Consider the following 24,943-nt stretch of genomic DNA (forward strand, 5'->3'; position numbering starts at 1 on the left):
CAGTAACCCCCAATTATAGCCATGGAACCTGGAGGAGAGGAGAAAAAAAAAATACATTCTGCTGGTTTCAAACCTGGTGGCTTTGGACTAGGCCCTGCTGTAATGGGCCTGGGATGTAGGTGCTTGTCTATGGCGTGCATGTAGTCTGATGGTGTTTGGAGTGCCTTGATGGATTAAAGGTTCATATACTCCAGCACTAGATAGAGCCTGTCACTCATGGGTGTGTCCTGGGAGTCTGGCAGAAGGCTGGGCAGAGTTTTGAATGAACTCTTGGAATCACTATTGTTGTAATACAAGCCGAAGTAACTTAGGAATAGCAAAGCTGCAGTGGATTGCAAACATCACAGGAAGACACTTCAAAGTAAAACCCCCAGATTGCCAGTGTGATAGCTTGACAGGGCATTTAAACAAAAGGTGAGCATCCCTCTCTCTCTCTCTCTCTCTCTCTCTCTCTCTCTCTCTGTCTCTCTCTCTCTCTCTCTCTCACAAACCTAATATATTGACTTCAAAATACAGGGATATGTGGATGTTACTGTCACATTTCAATGTAGTGAAGAATTAAAGGACAGACTAGAGGAGGAGAGCAAAAGTTGTCTCTCAGTCCATTTCATTAGGTTTGATGTGGACAATTAATGCTTTGAATATTAGTATTATATTGCAAAGCAAGTCCTGTTGAGAACATTCTAGACATCTAAAACCATGTGGTCAGCAGTCCACAAAGCAAGCATGGTAGTTTGATTTTTTTTTTTTAATTTTCTCTTTCTCAAGAGCCCAGTAATTAAATCTTTTAAAGGCACTTAATTTTTGGCATATTAAAAAAAAAAACATCAATCAACTGGTATCAGGTACCAGTTACTTAAATATGAAGGTATTAGTAAGGTGTTTATATAAATTAATATTATTAATTAGCAGCAGCAATGTACTTCAAGAAAATCACAGACAGAACCACAAATGGAGATTTATTTGATTTGATTTACTTTCAACACAAATTCCAGGTGAATTCCAGAAGAAGTATAATTTCTGTTATAGTGGTAATTTCTATTCTATTGGCTTCTACAGAAGTTTTTAAAATAAAAAATGTGAAATAATTTGTGAATAACTAGCTGACCAGAGACAGGCACTGTCATGACAGGAAAAAAAAATGATATGCATGACTTTGGAAGGCATTTAGTCAATTGCATTCCCCCCTTCATTTATCCTCTTAAAATGATCATATATATATGTGTGTGTGTATATATATATATATATATATATATATATATATATATATATGTATTTGGCTATGTCAGAGGTACATGCTAAAAAAAATTAAAGAACTTTGGTGCAAAATTAAGAAGAGGTTGTAAAACATTACATTTAGTTTCTTGATCATTGGAAGTAGTAGCTGGAGATTTTACAAAATAGATTGCTTGAATAAAAATCTCCACTGGGCTTTGTATTTTGAGGTCAGGGTCCACAAAGGTAATTTTAAAATCCATTCTAATTTATTATAGATTAATCAGACTTGTCCAAGAGATTCCTATGTACCAGGCTATGGGGAATTAAACTGATGTCACTGTAAATTGTTAACAGTAAAACTAAAAACACTGAAGGAAGGGAATACAGCCTTCACTGGCAAGTGTCACATTTGTCTTTCACAACAGGACCACATCACAGTGCATGGGGGGGAAAGAAGCTGAAAAGTTAGGGCATCCTATTTCTTTGAAGACCCTATGTTAAGAACTGATTTGCTCCCAAAGACATGCTGCAATTTTCTATTTTGTATATTCTTCCTAGCCACGTCACCAAGATATTAAAAAAGAAACCAGTACTGTGAAATAGCAGTGAGGTGTTTAAAAGCTATTTTTAACTTTATATTCTCTCTTCTGAGTGATACGGACATAGGCTTATTTACTCATTGATTTCCTTTCATGTGATTTTAGCTAGTATAATGGCTTTTAAAATCAAATACTCTCTTGCAAAAGTCTACATTGTGTATAAACTGAACATAGACTCAGAGGCATAGATCTCTCTCTCTCTCTCTCTCTCTCTCTCTTTCTGGAGTGTAACTGAATGTTGTTTTATTCAAGAGCAAGTTCTAGTAAAGAAATAAAAAAACAAATAAACACCGAAATCTGTTTTTTTTTTTTTAAACAACTCTTAAAGTTGAAAGTGGGAGGGCAATGAATGAATATTTCATATAAGAGCCTATTAATTCTCTTTTCTTATATACCCTGGAAAGGTCTTTCACTTTTATTTTATGCTTATGTATTTCACAAGCATTAGTCAGTGTGTAAGAATTATCCACCCCCCTTCAGAAACCAGTGAATAAAATTCTAATTATAGCAAAGAGATGTGATGTTTATACTGAAGTTTCAGTAGCAGAGTTTTCTCAATAAACAAGAATAAATTCTATTTTAGATAAATTACAACAGGACAGCTATTGGGTATGTACTTAAAAAAACCCAGAAATCCTATCTCTTGGGTCTTTTGTCTGTGGTACTAAGGTATCTGGGTTTTTGTCTTCACACATTATTTTTAGAAAAGTAAAATTTGGAAATTAAAGCAATTCATGTTGCTTTGTTTGTGGCTGCATGCATTATTAATTTGAAAAAAATCATTGTGGTGTTCAAATTTGTGTGTCTAGGTCACAATGAGATGAGGACATTCTGCAATGCACCTCCTCCAACTGACAAAAACAAAAAAACAATCCTATCTGCTAGCTAAAGAGAAAAAAAAAGACAATTCAGCATACTGGAAATACAAGAATATCTTTTCCTTAGTGGAACTCTTAAGAAGATTTTATTTCATCTTCTGTATCTACCCAGGTAGAACATAAACTTGTGTTTTAGGCATCATTTTTGACTTTCAAGTCAAGTTGTAACACCACCTTATTGTTTGGTTTCCTGAAATGAAACGAGATTTGGTGAAATAATCCTCCAAGATAAAAGACAGATAAAAAGGCAAAGTTGCGATGGCTTGTTTTGGGTTTGAGGGATGTTACAAATATCTTCCTTCTAAAATGACGAGATCACACTTTTTTTTTTTTGGCTGAGTAAATGGGAAAAGGAAAAGAAAAACAAAATCCCCTCCCATGTTTCCACAGCCTAAATCCAAAGCAAGAGCAAATAAAACAAAAACCCATTCCTAGCCAACCTCCCCAAAGGGCTTCCCCTAAAGAAGCTCCTGCCACACTGGGCAGGTTTTGTGTCACCGTGGGTCCTGCTAAACACCCAATTGGTCAACTTTTTCTTTCTTTCTGTTTTTTTTCTCACATGACAGTCGTGTTTAGACTGCTAAATCCTGGGAATGGAGGGGGACCCAACAACTTCTCCAAGAAAGCTTGGGAGAGCAATTGTTGAAAGTTAACTTCTTTCCAAAGGAGGTATGCAGAGGAGGGACAGGGATTGTTGATGTAACTATTTTTATTCTTTTTTAAGGCATTTCTAAGTTTTATGATTCCTTCTCTCCCCCCCCCCCCAACCTCCTTCTTTTACTATCTGTCTTTGTGCTTGGGGGCCAGTGAAAGAGCAGGGCAGATTCTAGATTGCTTTCAGAGTTTGCCTTCTCTGATGATGGATTACCATGTCAATTTAAACGGCATAGGATTAATTTGTTTCAATGATTTCTCTTTAGGCTGAATGCCAGCCGTTTTTCTATCTCTCCTCTAGCTCTTCAGAACAACAAGGAGAGAGAGAGAGAGACAGAGAGAGAGAAAGAGAGAGAGAGAGAGAGAGAGAGAGAGAGGCCTCCTTTTACATTCTAAGTTGAGAGATAGTAATGGAAATAGACAAGTTAAGTGTAACGTTGCAGTACAGTATAGGTTTGAGTGTTTTTATCTTTGCCTGAGAGCCTGAAGCCTACAGTCAGACACATTACAATAAAATTGGTCTCAACATTTATTCAATAAATACTTGTCTCGTAGATAATCCAGTGCTGAGTGCTTTTGACACGTAAGGACTTAATTTGTCTTGGATAACAAGTTATTAATATGGCACATTTAAGCTTGCCTTCTACTGTAAGGCTATTGAGATCTAGAACAAATTCAAATGATCACTGTGAAAAAAATTAGTTCCTGTGAAGGAGGAGAATATATGTGTATGTGTATATTTATTTATTTATGGAGAGTGTAAACTTTATTATGCATGTAACTGTGTACACGCTGGTAACACAAGGCATGCATGCATGTTTGTACATGTGCACACACATCACATCACATGTCAAAAATCCTCAGTGAGTGATAAAGTTAAAAAAAAAATCCCACCATGATGGAGATGTGTCTTCCCTTTCCAAAATAAGATGGTATCCGAGTTTTATCTTCTGGAAGCTTTCCCAAGCATATAAGAAGAAATGCTGCTCAAATCCATTCTCTGTGCAAGACCAAATCTCTCATTAAAAAAAAAAAAAGAGGTTTTTAAAATAAGGTTGAAAGGGTCACCAAAAAAGCCCTTTAGTGCAATCTAAAATCAAAACACTTCCTCCACATTTTTCAACTCTACTGAACTCGCGGCTAGCTAGCTAGTGCATGTTGCTTGGAGAATAAAGGTGATTTAAGCAAATAATCTATCCCTAATGTGGTTATTTTCTTTCTCTCTTGAAAGGGAAGCTTTCCAGTGGGTGCAGAAAGATGAGCGAGAGAGATTTCATACTTGGCTAAATGTATTGGACAAACCTGATGATTTGTATACTAGGTTTCTTTTTCAACACCCTCTGCTCCTTTTGCCCTCTTTCTTTCTAGCATTCTCCTCTACTGAAATTTAACAACATAGTGCAGGTTAATAATTGCATTTGGAATATGAATGCAAATAGATTTTTAGTATCTCCCCCCTTCATTCACCAGCCCAGCCTTCTCAATAAAAAAAGACTTTACTTTTTAAGGGGATACACAATCAGGGGCTGATCAATGGCTGTCAAAACTGGATTCTATATACTTTTAATTTGTTAAAAACAAAAGTCGTGCATTTCTAACCTTGGGGGGAGATTGTGCATGTCAAAGAAACTCTCTCTCTCTCTCTCTCTCTCTCTCTCTGGGAAATGATGTTACACACGAGTAGAAAATCCAGGCAAGAAAGGCTAATTGAATGAAGAGAAGAGAATTAGGTTAAAAAATAGAGTACAATCTAGTATCACATTTTCACTAGTGTAAGTTGAAATGAAGGTGTCTTCAAGTCGCCGGTGATGCCAGAGTGTTTAGATGTTGGCCACAGATGGGAACACCTATCGAAATATGTCTGAAGAAGATTAATAGAGCTTGTCAGTGCTGCAAAAGCACTGCTTTGCTGTAAATTTCTACCAGCACAAGATGAATTACCGATGAATGCTCACTTATCAACCCTATCACTATCGTTCGACACTAAATCAAATTGAGAAGTTATCTCCAATCAGAAAATTTCTTTTTAAAATAGACATACACTTTTTAGGTCCCAACACTTTAATAATCCCACTCAGAAAACAATCTGCTATCCCAGGATGTTTCTTCTTCAGCTTAAGCGGAACTCTAGCTTCATCACGAATCTATTCATTACGCGCACGCGTAGAGGGGTCTGAAGAATTCTGAGAGTCATCATTTAATATTTTGTAAGATGTGTTCGTTTTTTTTTACTTTTAGATTCTCCTCCTCCCCCCCCCCCCGCCCCCATCCTTACTGGAAAGGCAAATAATCCAGAGTGGGTTTGCAGTATGAAGCTCTGTGGTCTAAGTTAAAATAAAATGCTGAGAACTACAGGTTTCGGCAGGCACTGGTAGAATGGAATTAAACCGTAGCTGAGGACCTGCACTTCAAAATGATTTAATAGCGTTTCATGCATTCTATTTTGGGGATGTTCTACAGGGGGCAGAACAGAACCTAGGACCTTCAGAAATAATAGTTCTGCAGCCGATGGATGAGTTCAGTCTGTGTCTCATTTTCAAGCTGATTTATTAACATAGTCATTATTTCTTTTAATTATCTGTTAACTATCTCTAAGCATACAGAGGTTTTTCCAACATTGGTTTACTAATGTCTTAATAAACCATCAACACTGGGTGCATGTGTGTGCATGTGCGTATGTGTTTCCTCTTATTTAATAAATACACAACTTATTGGATCTGCATTGGAAACTGGTTAGGCAGCTATGTGGAATTCCCATTTTGCAGATGAACAAACTGAGCCTCAGAGTTGTCTGAGGGTCACAGTTTGAATCCAGCCCAGGCAGGAAAGTCCATAAGACTCTTTTCTACAATGAACCACCAAAAGGCAGGAAATGGAGCTGTGGTTCAAATGTTAGAGCGCTAGCCCTTGAGCAGAAAAGCTCAGGGACAGTACCCCGAGTTCTCTCTCTCTCTCTCTCTCACACACACACACACGCAGACACACACACATACACTACAAAAATGAGGATGTTAATTGCAAATAACATGTACTCTATGCAGCTATCTTAGATACCACAATTATTTCCATTATCCAAATGAAAAAGAAAACAAAAGAAAATAAGGTCTAAGTTGCTCAGGGACTTGCCTAAAATTCACCTTGCAGGAAGCTGAGGCCTGTCAAAGGCATAACATCTGAATTCAAAACCACTCTCCCCTTGCAAAGAGCCTTCAATTTTACTGAATGGTCACAAGCAATCTCATTTATTTTCAGCATATAAAAATTCCTCAGATTCCTCAGGCAGCTTGTTATTGTAGAAATAAGGAGAGCTGGGCTTATTTATTTATGGCGGGATTTACTCATTTTGAAGTGCGAGAGATCTGAAGTCAGGGTCCCCCCCACACCAGCCAAGTGGTGGCTCTCTGAGCTACATCCCCTGGACCCTGAGACCTGGGTTCAAGTTCTCACCCTCGCCGTTGCTAAGTATAAAGCTCCACCTCCTTACCTTACCTATTATTTCCCTCATCTTTGAAATTGGGTGGTTGCACCAAATAAAACAAAGGACATTACGTTTTTTGTCAGGGTCCTTATGATGAAAGAAGAGAGGCACAGAGAAGCAATAACCCTTCTAAGGCAAGTGGGCATTTGGTCCTGGATGATATTCAGAATGAGGTGAAAGGGTGATACTCCTCTTTTTATGAGACTGCAGCATTAGAAAGCATCTCAGTTTCTTTCCCCTTGTCTCCAGAGCACACATTGAATACAGTTGTCTTTTTTTTCCCCCCAGTCCTAGGACTTGAACTCAGGGGCTGGACACTGTCCCTGATCATTTTTGCCCAAAGCTAGCACCCCACTTGAGCCACACACAGCTGCACTTGGGGCTTTCCGCTGGTTCTGGCTTTGAACCTTGATCTTCAGAGCTACGGGCACCTGACTATGGTTGCCTTCTGATATCCAATGGGGATTGAGTTCAGGACCTCCACTGGATACCTAAACCTGCAGATTCTCAAGTCTTTTGTATAAAATGGTGCGATACATTTCCACACCTCCACTTGTATAGCCAGTACAACAGCTATGTCGATCATTGCACTGTCTGGTTTAAGTCTGTCTATATGTGTTTCATACAGATGAAATTTAAAAATCATCTATTTCAAACATCTCTTGGTGGAACTTGTTCATAGAGAGGGGACTAGCCTTGGGATGAATGTTCTAGAAAGAACTCTTGAATTTTAACCTTGCCAACCCTTGATCCTACCCCTTTACTTGCCAGAAAAAAAAAAAGCAAGAAAAAAACCCCCACCCAATTCTTTAAGGTGAGGAGAATCACTTAAGACGATCTAACCAAATGGTAACACTGTTAAATCTGAACCTTTTTTTTTTGCCAGCACCCTGAAAACATCTCCCCATTCTTCAACAACAACAAAAAGACATGCTTTTGATTATTTACTTGTGGTCTCAATGATAGCTTTCTTTATTGTATGGTGTGACAATGCTGGGGGCCAGGATTGGTTGTAATATGCAAGTACCTTATGTTTCTTTTGTAATCTTTCATTACACTTACCATGTTAACCTTCCAAATTGTCAGAGGTGCAGTGAAATATATTATAATAAGGATATTCTGGAGGTTGGAGGCATGGCTCAGTTGGTAGAGTGCCAGCCTTCCCAGAGTGAAAGGATCAGGTACTGAGTTCAAGTTTCCATCTCAGATCTAAAAACAAACAAACAAAAAATATTCTGTAATTTCTATTAGGTCCCAATAATACTCTGATTTGGATTTAAAAAAAAATCACAACCTATCTCTGCTGCTTCCATAAAATGGCTAGATTTATATTATCTAATGGTTCTCCAATGGGAAAATATTAACTATACTTAAAAAAAATTTTCCTTTTTCTGTCTCAAATCATCCTTTCCTATACATTGCCTGCTTTGGGAATCTCCTGTGTGGGTTTCATCAGAAGTTGCCAGACCCCCCCAAAAAATCAAAAAGGTGCACTATTGAAAAATATTTTCAGAAACAATCAAAAGGGTGCAAGATTGATTCAGCATATAGATTGGGCCTAATTTGAAGCAGCTAAGTTCTAATGAGAACTACTGAGACAGAAGCAGCGTATATAGTGCCCACCCCTTGGAACTCCTTCAGGCATTCAAATAACCTGGTAAGATTTTCCTTTTCATTTTTCTTTTCTTTTCTTTCTCTCTCCCTTCCTCTCTCCCTCCCTCCCTCCATCCTTCCTTCCTTTTTTCCTTCCTTCCATCCTTCCTTTCTCTTCCTCTCTTTCTTTCTTTTTTTGGCCATGTATGCTAAAACCTTTTTTTAATGGCCAATGTCTAGTTTTCAGTCTGTGGCCTACACCTCCTTTCTCACCAGCATCTAGATGCGTTATCGTCATCCTTGGGAAATGATGACTAATTCTCTCTTCTCTTTAGAGGTTTTAGATCCGCAAGCCCCTCCCTTTTCACAACTCGGAAGTTGGCATGGTTAACATTAAACTTCCAGAAGAACATTTTGGCCTGGAGGCAAGTGCATTACAATCTCTTTCTTGGCTTAATAAAAGGTCTCACATTATCTACCTGGACAATCTCAATTGGCTTTCAAAACTAGAGACAGGGGGAAAAAATCTAATAAGCCTCATTAGGGAATCTGCCTTAGAACAACGAGCAGCTTCTTTTAACGTATTGCTTTGAAAGGTCCCAGCAGAGTTGGGTGGTCGGTGCTTGAATACAGGTACGTATTGCTAATTTGGGGGTCTTTTCTCAGGAGGGTAGATGTGAAAAGAAAAAAAAAAAAGAAAAAGAGCTTCATGTGGAGATGCAATTTTAATACACAGGGATCAAACCCTGATTGTTGTGTTCTGTTTTTGTTTTCTCTCTTTCTTTCCTTTAATCCTACTTTGTGTCCAAATGGCTATGTGTGGAGCGATGGCTCGGTTTTCTTGATATGGTTCACGTATCCACAGCTGGAACCCCAAAGAGGACTGAAAATGTCTTTAAAATCAACACAACTCAGGGAGTCTGAGAGAACAAGTTTTCCTTTGTTGTAGGGTATAGTATTATTTGCTGTAGGTTTTTTTTTTTGATATACATTCTAAATTAGGCCTGCTTCATCTTTAATTCATTACTCTCAGCTGAAAGAGATTAGCAATGTCTAGCACGCACCCTTCGTATGGTGTTGACCTCATCAAGTATGGCCTGAAATTAATTAGCCTCATTCATTCCAAATGGAAAAGGATAATGGAACAGCATTTTAGAGACGACCATCACAAATTGTAGGCAGCATATTTAAAAAGGCCTCTATTTTCAAACCTGGTAGATTAAAATTCTTTCCAGGGTTCACAATATGCCCGAGTTTATCGAGTGCTCAGAGGACAGCCCCATCAGATGTGACATGTGAGCTGGAGTTATGTGTGTGCATGGGAGAGTGTGCACTGGGCGGGGGTGTGTGTGTGCGTGCAGAATTATATCTTGCATGACGGTTCTCCTGGTCTCTTTGGTGTGCCTGTTTCTGTCCTCAAGGATGACAACCGGAACCATTGGCCAACAAAAATTTGATGCTGAATACTGTTTTAATTAAACTAACTATTATTATTATTATTACTATTATTATTGCTTTTTGCCAGTCCTGGGGCTTGAACTCAGGACCTGGGTACTGTCACTAAGCACCTTTTGCTAGGTTAGTGCTCTACCACTTTGAGCCACAGCTTCACTGCTAGTTTTTAAGTGGTTAATTGTTGATAAGAGTCTCTAGGACTTTCCTGCCTGGGCTGGCTTTGAACTGTGATCCTCAGATATCAACTACTTGAATAGCTAGGATGACGGGCATGAGCCACTAGCACCCATCTTGTATTTTCCATTTTTAATTGTTTCACTACTGTGAAATTTATTGATTTCGTGGAAAGTCCCTCTGTAGTATTTGGAGAGAATTTTGCATTGTGCACATGAAAACAACAATCCTCCCCCCAAAGAGAAAAACAAAACAACAATAACACCACATCAACCATATGTCAGGGTACCTTTGGTTGTTTAAAGTAAAAAGCATATAGCCGGGCGCTGGTGGCTCACGCCTGTAATCCTAGCTACTCAGGAGGCTGAGATCTGAGGATCGCGGTTCAAAGCCAGCCCGGGCAGGAGAGACCGTGAGACTCCTATCTCCAATAAACCACCAGAAAACCAGAAGTGGCGCTGTAGCTCAAGTGGTAGAGCGCTCGCCTTGAGCTGAAGAGCTGAGGGACAGCGTTCAGGCCCAGAGTTCAGGCCCCACGGCAGACCAAAAAAAAAAAAAAAAAAAAAAGCATATATTCAGTGCAATATAACTGTAGCTTTCATTCAACTTTTAGACACGTGTGGTTTTAGGTAACTAATCTTTTTTGAAGCTCATTGACATGCAAAGCTCTCTAAGATTATTTTGCCTTATACTAAATTAGACACTGGAAGTATTTTTCTCACATCCCCAACAGAAGATTTAGACGTGTCTCTAAGATCTCTGTGGCCCACCCCTCCCTCCTGTAAGGTCCCTTCATCTAATAGGTATATATCACTTATATGGACAAGATCATCAATCACAAACTGTGAACCTATCATTTTGATGTAAAAGATCTATCCTTAAATCTTTCCAAAGATCTAGCATATAATTTGAGGCAACAAGCTAGCTTAAAGTCTAGGCTGTTTTCTGGAGGATAAAAAAAATAAAAAAGAAGGAAAAAAAAAAAAAGAAGACAGCTTAAAATTTAAATTTAAATTTCCCCCCAAAGTCACAGTTTAATGGAGCCAGGGATAAAAGATGAAGTAATGCTACTCTTTTGAAGTGAATATAAAAAATTTTGCTAATTATAGAGAATTTGGAATTTCATGTCAAATAAACGTGATAGCAAATAAAGGAAAGTATCCTGAGAAATTGCTTACTTCTTAAAGCACATTGCCAAAATGTGGTATTTTCAGTTTGGATACTTAGTTATAAAATTTAGACTGTATTTATTATTGAAGCAAAGGTTCAGATTCTATAATATTGTAATTTGCTCACATACTCAATACCCTTTCTTAATTTTTGTTTTTATTTTTGTCAATGGAGGTAAAGACGGTTGTAGGGAATCTGCATTCATTCAAACAGTGAACTCAAAGCAAAATTCAGATGGCCTTTCCGAATCGTATTTGGTGTCTACCTGAAATTGGAAGTCCTCCCTTGGCATCTTAGAGTAGAAGAGAAGTTTGCTTCAAAGTCAAACCAGACTTTCCCAACTTATTCTAGATCTACTCTGCAGTAGATCTGTATTCGGGGTACACACCAAATCTTGCACCCCAGCTTAGCTAATGATGAATAGATGATGGATTAGGGGAGAGACATGTTTTATCTTATTTTGTACTTCCTGTAACATCGTGCAGAAGGACAGTATAGGAAGGAAATTTTCAGAGATGAACCTGGAAAATCATCAAATATGAGAGACTCAGAGGGAAAATGGGCTGCTTTGAGGTTGTTATATATTCCTAAGATTTTGTAGAAGAAGAAAAAAACACCAAGGATGAAATATTACTAACAATCATTTGGGGGATACTTAATAAGCTAAGGTACTTTTCTCAGCACTTTGTATATATTAGCTTAATTTAAGTCACCACAACAGTAGTTAGCATTTCCACTCTGAGAATGAGGAGAGTCATCACCAAGGAAGTTGCCTAATTTGCCTAAAGTTGTAGCCTTTTTTTCCCCCCCAGTCCTGGGCCTTTAACTTGGGGCCTGGGTACTGTCCCTAAGCTTCTTATCACAAGAATGTTTTGTCCCTGATCATCTGTAGGATTGAGGTAGAAAGACAGACTACATAAAAGGAGACACACCTTAAGACACCTTGGATGTTGATAATCTGATGTCAAACTGCCCGTATCTTTATTTTTCACAATCTCCCAGGATGTAAAGAGACAAAACATATATGATCGTCTTGGGCTTTCCAATTCGGGGAGCAAGGTCCAGGGAGGTTCTATCAGCTGACCATGGGCAGACAAGCCCAGGTCCCTCTGATCTGTGTCGATGCTTCTTTGCTTCACAGGATCCCACCCTGTCTCCTCTCACGATGTCCCCACAATTGTGAACAGAAGATGACAACTCATGCTCCATCCAGGAACCCTACATGATGCTGGGGAAGAACTTGGTCCTCCTCCTGAAATCCCCAATGGTCCCCATGAAGGAACTGGGCCCAGTCTGCTCGGATCACTCAGAAAAATGTGCATGGGGTGCCTGTCCCATGAACACACCGAGCAGCTGTCTTTGGGTGTGGGATGGAACAAGGGATGGATGCACATGGGTGAGAAAGCAGAATAGAGCTGTCCAGATAAGTCAAGAGCTTCCATGTCTCCATGCTCCAGGCAGAAGCCACCTGACTGTTTATAGGAATCTCAGGGTTGATGAAAGGATTGAATTAACACTGAACAGTCTCTGCCCGTGGAGAAAAGTTCCAGATTCTTCCGAAAGTATGTGAAAGCATCGATGTGTAAAGTGGTCACCGCATTTGGGATCAATTACCCAGATTAGGAGGCAACGGTGATCTGTTTACACTCGTGGAGCCCAAGAGCCCTTTGGCTCTGCTCCACCATTGCCAATTACAGGCGTTGAAGGTAAGCATTGACTTCTCTCTTGACCCGTGTGTGTGTGTCCAAGCTTGAGAAAAACAGGTAGGAAGCCCTGTTATGGCTTGCCCGAGCATTTCCACAAATAGGAGAGTGAACATTGTTTCCAGGCCAGGGGAGACACTGAATACACAGGTTGCCTACAAGAGAGGTAAGTTTAGTCACTCAGAAGAGTCTGACTGGGTCTGATGTGTCAGGGTGTGTGTGTGTGTGTGTGTGTGTGTGTGTGTTTTCCTGGCCTGCCACTTTTTGGAAAAGCTGCTTGGCAAAGGAAGTTGGGAAATAAAGGTTCCTTGCATCTGTGGCTTCGTTCACCATAGCACTTCAACAATGCCCCGTTTTCTAACACGTTGTGGATGATATCAACAACCAGTGGCGTTGTTCCTATAGCGGCAGGACTACTAAGAATGATTACACATAGATGATGGCAAGGACAGAGATATTATGGACACAGTAGCATCTAGAACATTTGGCTCTAACTCCCAAGTAGCTAGAGGTTTGCATTGTTTGGGACGGTGATAGGTTTCTCCCTCTCCATAAAAGTCCTTTTAACAAAATTAATAACCCTAATACTTACAGAACTTTTAATTGCTGATTCTGGGGCTTGAACTCAGGACCTGGGTATTGCCCTTTAATTTTATTTATTTATTTTAATAAAGGCTGGTGCTCTACTATTTAAGCCACAGCTCCACTTCTGGCTTTCCTCCCCCCTCCCCCCAGTGCTTTATTGGAGCTAAGAGTCTCATGGACTTTCGCTGCCCAGGCTGGCTTTGAACCAAGATCCTCAAATCTCAGCCTCCTGAGTAGCTGGGATTACAGGCATGAGTCACCGGTTTGTCTATTTTTTTTTTTTTAAAGGTAATCCTAGCCTTAAAGGTTTGACTTTGTAGAGGAAAATATCCACAGAGATCAGACAGCAGGAAGAAATGAAATGAATTCCCTCCTAAGAAGCAGAGAGACAGGGGCACAATGCCTGCATCTTCTTGTTTATTTGGTACTGGGGTTTGAATCTAGGGCTTTGAGTTTGCTAGGCAGGTGCCCTCTACCACTGAGCTATAACTCCAGGCCCGATATCCAGATTTTAAAAAATTCAATACCATCAAGTCGGAAATAGACCCAGTGGGGAACTGAGTTCTTCATTTTTAAAGGTCTTTAAAACAACAACAACAACACAACCTCAGACAAAAACAGAATCAAGGCTGTAATTTTGGAAAGTTAGAATTAACATTAAAAAAAACAATTATTCATCCAGCATGTTCTCCACACAGGCAATCTACAGGTGGTGCTTCTTTAGATCTTTCGCATCTTGATGTGTTTTCCTGATTAAAAACTGTTGTTGTTGCTGTTTTTTTTTTTTTTTTAACTAAGAACAACTTTCTTCAACTATGAATTTTTTTTTTCTGACCCTGGTTTATCGCAACCATTCACCATTCTGCAATGTCACACTTTCCTGACATTTACAATTAACTCACAAATTAACTGAGAAATGGTAGTAAGCACTCAGCTAAATGATCACCAGTGGCCACAGGGGACCAGGCCAAGTTTTCTAGAATAAGGTTAAGACCAAGCAGGTTGCACTGTGGGCATGCTACGTTTGGTCCTGTAGGAGTAGGAGCAGCAATGGAGGTGTTGTAGAAGACACGTCTCGCCTTTCATCACGCTGCTTAGCATGCTGACACTTCTTCACCTAGAAAGTAGATCTCATCTGTTTATTTGTTTGAATTCAAGGCTCCATCGTGGAACCAAAAGCACAGAGTCCTACTTGTAGGAGGAAACTTAGAAGCTGTTGGCCCAACTTCCTGTCAATGCCGGAGTTCTGGAGATGGACAGGTGAGCTGGCAGATGAAGACTGCACCATGTCAGCAGTTGCAAATTCAAGTCAGGTAACAAGAACAAGAACAAGAGCAATAGTGTGAAGGGCTGGGAAAAGGCCATTAATTAAGCTAGAAATGGAGGGTAAGAATTTACTCCACAGCTGCTGTTGTTAAGCAAATTTTCTTCGTTGTCTTTGTCAAGTGTATCACCCCTAGCACGTGTAACTTTCTTTTCTTCTTTCTTTTGGTTGGTCGTAGGTCTTGAACTGTGGGCCTGGGCGCTGTCCCTTAGTTCTTCACCTCAAAGCTAGCACTCTACCATTTGAGCCACAGCTCTACTTCTGGTTTTCTGGTGGTTCATTGGAGATAAGAGTCTCACGGACTTTCTTGCCTGGGCTGCTTTGAACCGTGATCCTCAGATCTCAGCCTCCTAAGTAGCTAGGATGATAGGTGTGAGCCACTGGTGCCCAACTTGTAACTTTATTTTCAACTCTTCTAAGTATTTTTTTTTCTTTTCCTTTTGGAACTTTTTTTTTCACTATCTGTCAGTAGTTGTACAAAGGAGTTGCCACTCACCAAAGCTGTTTATGAACACAATGCTTCTTGATCAAATGTCACCCCTTTCAACCTTCCCACCCCACCTTTTCCTTTACTTATCTTAACTTTAGGTTATGTTTTTTTTTTTTTTTGGTCATGGGGCTTGAACTTTGGGCCTAGGCGCTGTCCCTCAGCTCTTCAGCTCAAGGCAAGCACTCTACCACTTGAGCTACAGTGCCACTTCTAGTTTTCTAGTGGCTTATTGGAGATAAGAGTCTCACAGACTTTCCTGTCCAGGGTGGCTTTGAACTGTGATCCTCAGATCTCAGCCTCCTCAGTAGCTAGGATGGCAAGTGTAAGTCACCGGTGCTTGGTGTTAACTTTAGGTTACATATTTAAATATGTGTTTGCCTTTTAATAAAACAGTTTATGTGCACCACACATCTTGATCTGCTTCAAAATCTTAACCCCCATCCTTCTATCTACCCCTTCCCTCATGTTTCTTGATTCTGTGCTATGTATACTGAATTCTTGCCTGCATTCTCCTTGTTTCTGTACTTCATCCTTCTACCCCTCTCCTCTGGCCCTACCCTACCCTTTTGTGAGTACCTATATCCTGGTACTTATATTGTGGGGTTTTGACCTCTATTTTCCCCCCATCTGTTTGTTTTAAGAATTACACTATTTGAGCTAGCCATTGAATCTATTCTATTATTGTTAATTCATTTCTTTTTCTTTTTCTTTTTTTTTTGGGTCCGGCCGTGGGGCCTGAACTCTGGGCCTGGGCACTGTCCCTCAGCTCTTCAGCTCAAGGCTAGCGCTCTACCACTTGAACCACAGCGCCACTTCCAGCTTTTTTCTTTTTGCTTATGTGGTGCTGAGGAATCGAACCCAGGGCCTCATGCATGCAAGGCAAGCGCTCTGCCACCTTCCCAGCCCCTTGTTAATTCATTTCTAACCACTTGCATTTTTTGTGTATAGCATAAAGTTTTCACACTCTGATGTGTTTTATTCCCATGGTCCATAACTCTGTAAGAAAGAGGTAGGATGTTTCTGTTATTCCAGACTCTCATCTTCCATCCTGTCTAGGATGGAAGGCTACTGTGACAGGTGACTCTTTTGCTCAAGGCTAGTGCTCTACTACTTGGAGCCACAGATCCACTTCTGCTTTCTGAGTGGTTAATTGGAGATAAGAGTCTCACTGGCTTTCCTGCCTGGGCTGGCTTTGAACCTTGGTCCTCAGATCTCAGCTTCCTGAGTAGTTAGGTGTGAGCCACTAGTACCTGTCTTCATAAATGAATTTCTGATATAAGATTTGCTTGGGTTTAAATCCTGGGTAAACATGCCAGGTGTCTCAGTTTCTTTAACTGTAAAGTGGGAATAATAATAATAATAATAATAAATAATAATAATGTAAATGTTGGTATATTATTTTATTTTGTGTTGGTAGTAAGGCTTAAAATGAGGCTCTCAACACCTTAGCTTGCATTACTCAAGGCTGGCATTCTACCACTTGAGACATAGCTCCATTTCTGGCTTTGGGGTAGTTAATTGAAGAAGAGTTGTCTCACAGACTTTTCTTTCTGGGCTAGCTTTGAGCCACAATCCTCTAATCTCAGCCTCCTGAGTAGCTAGGATTACAGGCATGAGCCACTAGGCCTGGCTTGCATATGATTATTTAATCAATTAAGTGAATTTATATAGGTGAAGCACTTAGATGAATGCCTGGCACATAGCATGCACTATTTCTTACAAAGAATAAGTTGAGGCAGGGTCTCTAAAGAAGAGGATGACATTTTTTGCTCTCAGTGTCTTCTTAGGAGGACAAGAAGAATGTGTCTGGTACTAATATGTTGAGAAGGAGGATGAAAGATTGGACAGTAGTCTAGACATAGGATGTAAGCAGATGACGTTCTACTATGGTTTCTAGTGTTAATACATTTTATATAACATTATAAAAAAATCAATCTCTCTCGGTTCTTTTCTTCTTTTGGTGGAATTTGGCTTTGAACTCAGAAGACTGAGCTTGCCAGGCAATTGTTGTGCTACTTGAGCCGATGAAATACTTCCTACTAAGCTTTATACTGTTTTTTTTTTCAGAGAAGGTTTTACATTTTTTTGCCTGGGTTACACTTGGACAGTGTTCTTCCTTATGTCTCCTGTAGCTGGGATTACAGGTGTCAGCCACCACACCTGGCTCCCAATGGAAATCTTGATCAGAAAGATGAGAAGTTAGGTTTATTCTGCCTCAGACTATCTCAATAATAGTCATTTTGCTGCCAATCGTACTGTGCAACACAGCGAAGTATCTTTAAAAGTAATTTGTTTGTTTCCATGCTAGGATCATGGTCTACCATTGAGCTACACCCACCACCCTGGTATCAGTACCTTCATTAGGCAGATCTCCAGTCAGTAAGGACATCCAGAAAAAAAAATCACACATCTAAGTACCATTGAGATTCAGAAAAGAACAGGAGATTCTGCTCACTCTGTGATTGCTCTGGGCTGACAAGGGCAGTCATGGGTTTTTTGCACACACACACACACACACACACACACACACACACACACACACACACACAGGAGAATGGATGAGTGTCTTTTGCCTTAACATTTGCAGATTCCACTGTAAGATTCATTCAAAAACACACAGTAAAACAAACCAACAAACAATCGTGGGGTCCTGTGAACACCAGCAAGGAAGCTACAGATCTCAGGCTTGGCGGGGACTTCATTGGGCATCAACTGGGTCCCATGTTAAGTTCTCAACAGGTGGCAAATTCACACCCTTCAGAGCTTACCCGTTCCCAGAGGATTCTCTTTTGAGCTTTCCGTCCAGACTAATTTAAAGGGGTTCAGTATTTGCCTCCTCAATTAGTGGAGCTCAAAGACTAAAATTCACCAGTGTGTGCTCCTCTGTCTGTTCGATAGACAAGCCTAAAGCAAGCCCCTGCTGGGAGAGTGGAGAAAGCGGTACAGGTTGGGGTCCATGGGTAATAGGATACGTGGCTGGCGTGTGTGTAACATGCTGATACTCTTGACAGCAAGTCTCGGAAAAGGGGGTGGCAAGCCATTTGAAATTTGTACACAGACGGCCCTGTATTCTGTTCCCATCTTCCGTCTCGTGTCTGTCATCTCCCAAGGCAGATATGCTATTTCACTGGCCGGGCAAGGCCTTCTGCGCTTTCAGCCACACGGCCCCCACCGACTGTGCCGCAGAGACACTTCAATGGGACGCAGTGTCAGCAGCATAAATTCTGCCTTGTTACAGTCACGGCCGCAGCGGGTGCAGCTAAACACAGAGAGACCTGGCTGAGTGTTCAAAAGGCCGAGGAAGAAGAAGACCAACAAAGCTGCCAGTTTTCACAAGAAGTCTTACCCCAAGAGCATTCAGAACAGGAGCTCGCATCTCCACATGCTTTATCCTTGTCCACACCGTGCAGATACCCCAGGCCGGGACTGGGAAGTAGCTAAAACGGAGGTCTGCAGAGGGGTGGCCTGCTGTGTTTTGCTTCCAGCCTTAATGTGTGAGGAAGGGGATCATTGCTGTGGAGTATCTTCAGAACATTTAAAGGCATACCTTTAAATTTGGCTAAATAGTCTATATGTAAAGAAACCACTTTTAAGTAAAGAAAGTGTGTGTGTGTGTGTGTGTGTGTGTGTAAAACTATAAAACCAGGATATAAAGAGGCTCACTAATCTTTGCTCTTCAGATCACACCTTCGTATGGTTATTAGAATCTAATGTAACGCGTGTGCTGTCGTGTTCCTATCATCATTGCTATGTTAAGCATTCTGTGCCGTTTTCCCCGGATGCTGCCGGCTAAATGTGATTCTCTGGGAGGTGAGCACTGAGGGTTCTCACACACCTGTTATCTCCCAAGTGGCCTGGTGTTCACCGACCACCGGCCCTTGTTGTAATAAACGCTGGGGTTTAAGCCTCAGTCCTCAGCATTGCTGATGTGCACAGAGCAAACAACGCGGTCTATTGACCCGCGATCCCTTGAAGGCAGTGTTTTTTTTGGCAGGCACAGCCCGGGTTTGAATTCCCACTTTGTGCCCCACTAAATCTCCCATCTTGGGAAGGCCGCGTTCACATCTGGGAGTCCCATTCTTCTCATCTGTATCTCGAGGTTGACAATGACTTCTTCACAGTGCTGCGTCGAGAGCAAGGGTAAAGCGCGAGTGCTAGCATGGCGTGGTGGCCATGGGTGATACTCAGGGCTAGCCTCCTTGCCCATCAACAGGAATACGTTAATGTGCATGCCAACCGGTGTATATAAAGTACTGCTTCTTATGGTGTTACTGGGAGAAGGCTTGCTCCTATAATCCTAGCTACTTAGGAGACTGAGATGTGAGGATAGAGGTTCAAAGCCAACCTGAGCAGGAAAATCTGAAAGACCCTTACCTCTAACCTGCAAAAAGCCAGAATTGGAGCTGTGGCCCAAGTAGTAGCTTTTCACCTTGAATAGTACTTAGTTCAATCCCTAGTACTAGCATACCTACACACAGAAAAAGTATAATAGGTTAATTTGAAAAGTATGAATAATTCAATATATTTTCCCCTGTGAAAATATTGCTTTATCATTGTTAAGTAAACACTCATTAATATGTGTCTGGCTCCTTTATGTGATTCTTATCCATCTGTCTGTCTACTGAAGTATCAGAGTTTGCACATGATAAACTACATTATCTTTGTCTTAGCAAAGATAATCGAAAAATAATAAACTTTAACGCTTCCTTCTATCTTCCAACCTCCTGTCTTTCCATGGTGGTCTGGCCTCTCACATCCTAGCTGATTTTTGTGGTCAGAAAATCTTTTCTAATAGAAATTCTTGCCAGAAACAAAGTCCTCTCCACGCCCACCCACATTTTGCCCTTCACACTCCCATACCCGTGGGATAAACACGTCCCAGTCAGCTTCCTCCCAAATTAAATTCCCCAAGAAAGCTTAAGAAAACCACCAACAATAGAGGGGAAAAAAAAAAATCACTCCGGGAGAAGAGGCAGAAAACTGAGCTAAAATGAACGCCGAATCCTTTCTAACGGAGAGGAGGGGAAAAGGGTCAGATGGAGACTCGAAAGGGAAAGCAGGGCAGGAAGAGAGGCACCAAGGAGAGGAGGGACTGAAATTAGAACAAGAGGCAATGTTTATAAATAACCTTACTGACCCACGGGCCCCTGACACAAAATACATGAAGGATTCTCAGGACACTCGTCTGTCACTCTCGGGAGGAACAAGGAAAATGGTAATGGAAGCAGCAAACTTTCTGACAGCAGATGAAAAGGGATACAAGGGGAAAAAAATAAGGGCAAATAAGGTTTTAAAAAACTCAACAGCAGAAGACATCTCTGGTGCTGGTGTATCGCGCCCTTTAGTCCCTACAACGCCCCCTTCAGGAAGGCTACCTTCTGCTCACACCCTGCCCCCACGTTTAACTGGAAAAACACAAGAATATTGTGGCTGGTTTTTTTCTTTCTTCAAGTTTCAGGATGAATAGGTCGTGGTCCAAGGCAGGTCAACACACCTGGAGGTTATGGAAAGGTGGGCTGAAGTAAGGAAGCAGAAGTTGTTCTGGGCCTCCTTCTCTCTGCTGAGTTGGAACTTCTAGTAACATTCAATACTCACTGACATTCATGTTTCTCGTCTTTTTCCCCTCCTTTTTTTTTTTTTACACACAGATTAAATCCATCTTCTGTTTTGGCAACTGCCCATTTGATAAAGTATAATAAATAGTTACATTATTAAGACATGACTTCTGTTCCTGCTTTTCCTTCCATTCTTCCTTTCTCTTCTTCCTTTTTCCTTCTCCTTCTTCTGCTCTGGGGTTATAAACAGGACTTCAAACTTACTAGGCAGATACTCTACCACTTGAGTCATTTCATTAGCTCAAACATGACTTTTATGATACCATTCTAACTCCTTGTGTGTGTGTGCCATGGTTCATTTGACCCATTGTTCATTTACATGACTTGTAATTTTTTTATTTATAAAATTCTTTGTGTGCATCTCTGATTCCTCTTGATAAATTATTTTTGAGTAAAGTAGTATCCTTCTTCTTCTTCTTATTATTATTTGGGGGAGGGAAAAGTTAGTTTTTATTGTTGTTGGTCATGGGGCTTGAACTCAGGGCGTGGGCACTGTCCCTGAGCTCTTTTGCTCAAGGCTAGTGCTCTACCACTTTAAGCTATGGCAGCACTTCTGGTGGTGGCTAATTGGAGATCAGAGTGTCATGGACTTTTCTGCCTAAGCTGACTTTAAACCACAATCCTTAAGATCTCGGCCTCTTGAGCAGCTAGGATTATAGGCAAGAGCCACCAGCGCCCAGTGAAAGGTTATCTCTTGTAGAGTTGCTCCAAAGTACTTATGCTAACTTGTAGTCCTACTCACAGTGAACAAGAATGTGGAATTTTGGAAATATTATTAACTCTTTTCAAAATAAGATAAGCAACAAGGAATATACTAATTGTAGTCTTTTTTAAAAATTGTAGTCTTTGAGTTTTGAGGCAGATGATGTTACCATCTGCAAACAATATTTTTTTGCTATTCTATTATTTCCATTTAAAAATTATTTGTGATAGCTATCTTCATTTTTGTGATGCTATTTTTTACATTATTTGCTTTTATTGTTTGCTGCATATGTAATTTGCTTGCTTCTTTTTAATTTTATTTGACTTCGGCCTGTGTTTCTTGGTAGTCATTCACTAATTTCCCACTAAACTGAAGGTTTTTTTTTAAAAATTAAGTTTATTAACCCTTTTCCTATTCCATATTAAAATGTTCTCTGTCTTGCCATCTGTTTTTTAATTGTTAATGCATATATATATATATGTTTAAGAACATAGTACATAAATATTTTCTTTTATTCTTTCTTTTCTTTTATATTTCGAGAAGCTTTGATCCCAAGGTGAAATCAATATTAACATTATTTTTCCTTCCTTCCTTCCTTCCTTCCTTCCTTCCTTTCCTTCCTTTCTTCCTTCCTTCCTCCCTCCCTCCCTTCTTCTCCCTCCCTCTCTCCTTCTGTTTATCCTTCCTTCCTTTTTTCCTTCCTTCCTTCCTTCCTTCCTTCCTTCCTTCCTTCCTTCCTTCCTTCCTTCCTTCTTTCCTTCTGCTCTCTCTCTCCTCACCTTTTACATACTCACCTTCTGTAGATTTAGACCTTTCTGTAATTTTCACCATATAGTTTTTCAATGTAATCTCAAAACTTATTCAGTGTTATTGTGGGTGCAATTTCCCTTTTGCATTTTGTTACTGTTTTCTGGAAAAAGTTATTTATTTATTCTTTTTGTTTTGGATTTGCCAGTTGACTGGTGTCTTGTACCAAAATTTACCATTTTGATCTTTTTTGAGTTATTAAGGCAAGCAGCATTACCATCTGCAAATAACAGTTTTTTTACCCCTTCCCTAAATTACATAATTTCTTTTCCTGTCATATTGCAAAAGACAAGAACTACCAAATAATTAAAAAATATCCTTCATTATAAATGCCTCTAGCATTTTGTAAGTTAGAGTCTGAAGGACTGAATACATTGCAGTTTTACTGAGCTCTGACTTTTGGAAGTGTTTTGGATTGAGCTTTCAATCTTCCTTTCTGAACCCTCTGTTTTCTGACCTGGTACTCTGTCTCTCAGGCCTCACAACCAAGTGTGGAATATTTTTGCCCCTTTTCATAGTCGATAGCAGCGTTCTCTCTAAGCACAGACAATGCCTGCATACATCTACTGATTTATCTTTTCAGGTCTAAACACGCTCTGTTCATTGAGAGTAGACTTTTTCCTTTAACTTTAAAGCATTAAAAACCTAAACTGCCCTGGCTTTATTTATCTAAGTCATATAAAACTACTAGGCTATTTTCTGCCAACTTCAAAGTTATGTCATGCATAAGATTTAAAAAATGTGGGTTTTTGTGCATTTTAAGGAAATGCTAAACTATTTTCTCACACAGAAATGATCATTTCATTCGAGTTTGTTGACTTTTTGCCAGTGAGAAGTAAAAATAACCATGGATTTTGCATATACTATGCAAACAGAGATGATTTCGTGGGTTAGACTAGTTAAAACAACCTGGGACAAGAGACAGAGGGGAAAAATACCAACACTATATGTTAGCAACAGATGTTACGTAAGAGAAGGGCAGGGGGGTGCCTTTAGGGATGGAACAGGACTAAGAAGTGGGAGATCACTGGGCATGGTGGCTCATTCCTGTAATCCAAGCTACTCAGGAGGCTGAGATCTGAGTATTTATTGTGGTTCAAAGCCAGCTTGGGCCAGAAAGTCCATGAGATTCTCCAGTTAACCATCAAAAACCTGCAAGTGAGAAGAGGTACGGTGGCTCCAAGTGGTAGAGTGCTAGCCTTGAATGAAAGAGCTCACAGATAGCACCCAAGCCCTATGACCCCCCACCACCCCCAAAAAAGTGAGAGGTCTTGAACTTTTCTTGGGATTACCCTGAGCCTGCCACTTCTGAATTGTGAGATAATGGAAAAAGTAGAGACAACTTCCACTAGACAGTTTAGTCACCTATCTGTACTTAGGACAGAACCTGCTGGGTCTGATTTAGGGATGATGGTTTAGATAAGACACAGAGACAAAGACCATTCTCTAACACATTTCCTCCATAGGACAAACCAGGCAGAGTGAAAATATTACAATTTTTTCCAACAGGAAGGGTTGCACTGGATTATAAAGAGTCCCCAACTTCTGCCTGAGTCATTAGTTTGCCTTGGTCTGCTTGTCTTTGTCTTGGGCTGCATGGTGTCTGTGTACCCTACACTTCTTGACCTACAATGATAGAATGTGGCTTGTGCACTCTGAAACTCTGACTTCCTCTTAGGAAGATAATGAAGCAAATTGAAGCTTTCTCACCATGTGCCTGGCAATGAAGAAACTTGTCCGTTCTCTTTAATTTTTCTCATTTGTTAGTCTTAAGGATACACAATAAGATTTTTATTCTATCTTTTCACAAATGGATAGATCTTTCTCTTTCTTTCTTTCTTTCTTTCTTGCTTGCTTGCTTGCTTTCCATTTCTTTTACCATGGTAGGAGTTTTCTGTATTATTATTGTTTAAAATCAATTACCCTTTGCTCTATATTTTTTCCCCCTGTTGTTTATTTTATGTGTCCAGTTTTCCCAGAGGGACAAAATAAAGGCCCCATTTGGTTTTTATTAGTGTAATCAGTTAATAGCTGTTCTATAATGCTTTACTTATTGTGTTAATTTTCTGAAGTTATATCCAGAGGCAGCTTCCTGGAAGACCATATTAAAAAAAATTGTAACTTACTTCTTCCAGAGATCTAGTTACCATCTGAGTTTCAGCTCAGATTTACTGAACAATATTGATCCACCAGGTCATGGACAATACATGGAAAGTATAGGTAGTAATTTCAAATATGCTTACAGGGAATCTAAACATTACATTAGCACGATGATGTACAAGTGCTTGCTCTAGTATATTTGTTGATGTGCAGTTTATCATGCAGGCTTTTTTTTAATGTGGATATGTTGCAAGTCTTAGTGGATGCACTTACCTTACATAATGTACATATTGCCATTTTCTGTCTATGCCTGGAATCCCTGGGACCTAGGGGCCCATGGTCCATTGCAATTGCAGGTATTAATGGAAATGTATCCTATGGGGGATGCTGGTACTCA

General features: G+C 40.1%; 1 long non-coding RNA gene across 5 annotated transcripts in view; it reads left to right on the forward strand.

Annotated features, from left to right (window-relative positions):
• Positions 1-24,943, forward strand: part of LOC138842045 (uncharacterized) — a 93,854-nt gene that overhangs the window by 8,261 nt on the left and 60,650 nt on the right. For 4 of the 5 annotated variants that reach the window (XR_011376570.1, XR_011376568.1, XR_011376572.1 and 1 more), the window contains exons 2-3: positions 12,361-12,925; positions 14,666-14,767. This is a non-coding gene — a long non-coding RNA (uncharacterized lncRNA). Of the gene's footprint in view, positions 1-8,759; positions 8,846-12,360; positions 12,926-14,665; positions 14,768-24,943 lie in introns of those variants that run through there. The other variant, XR_011376569.1, reaches the window with a different exon arrangement.

This window comes from Dipodomys merriami, unplaced genomic scaffold, assembly GCF_024711535.1.
Source record: "Dipodomys merriami isolate MVZ:Mamm:240054 unplaced genomic scaffold, mDipMer1.0.p SCAF_33, whole genome shotgun sequence".
NCBI classification, from domain to species: domain Eukaryota; kingdom Metazoa; phylum Chordata; class Mammalia; order Rodentia; family Heteromyidae; genus Dipodomys; species Dipodomys merriami.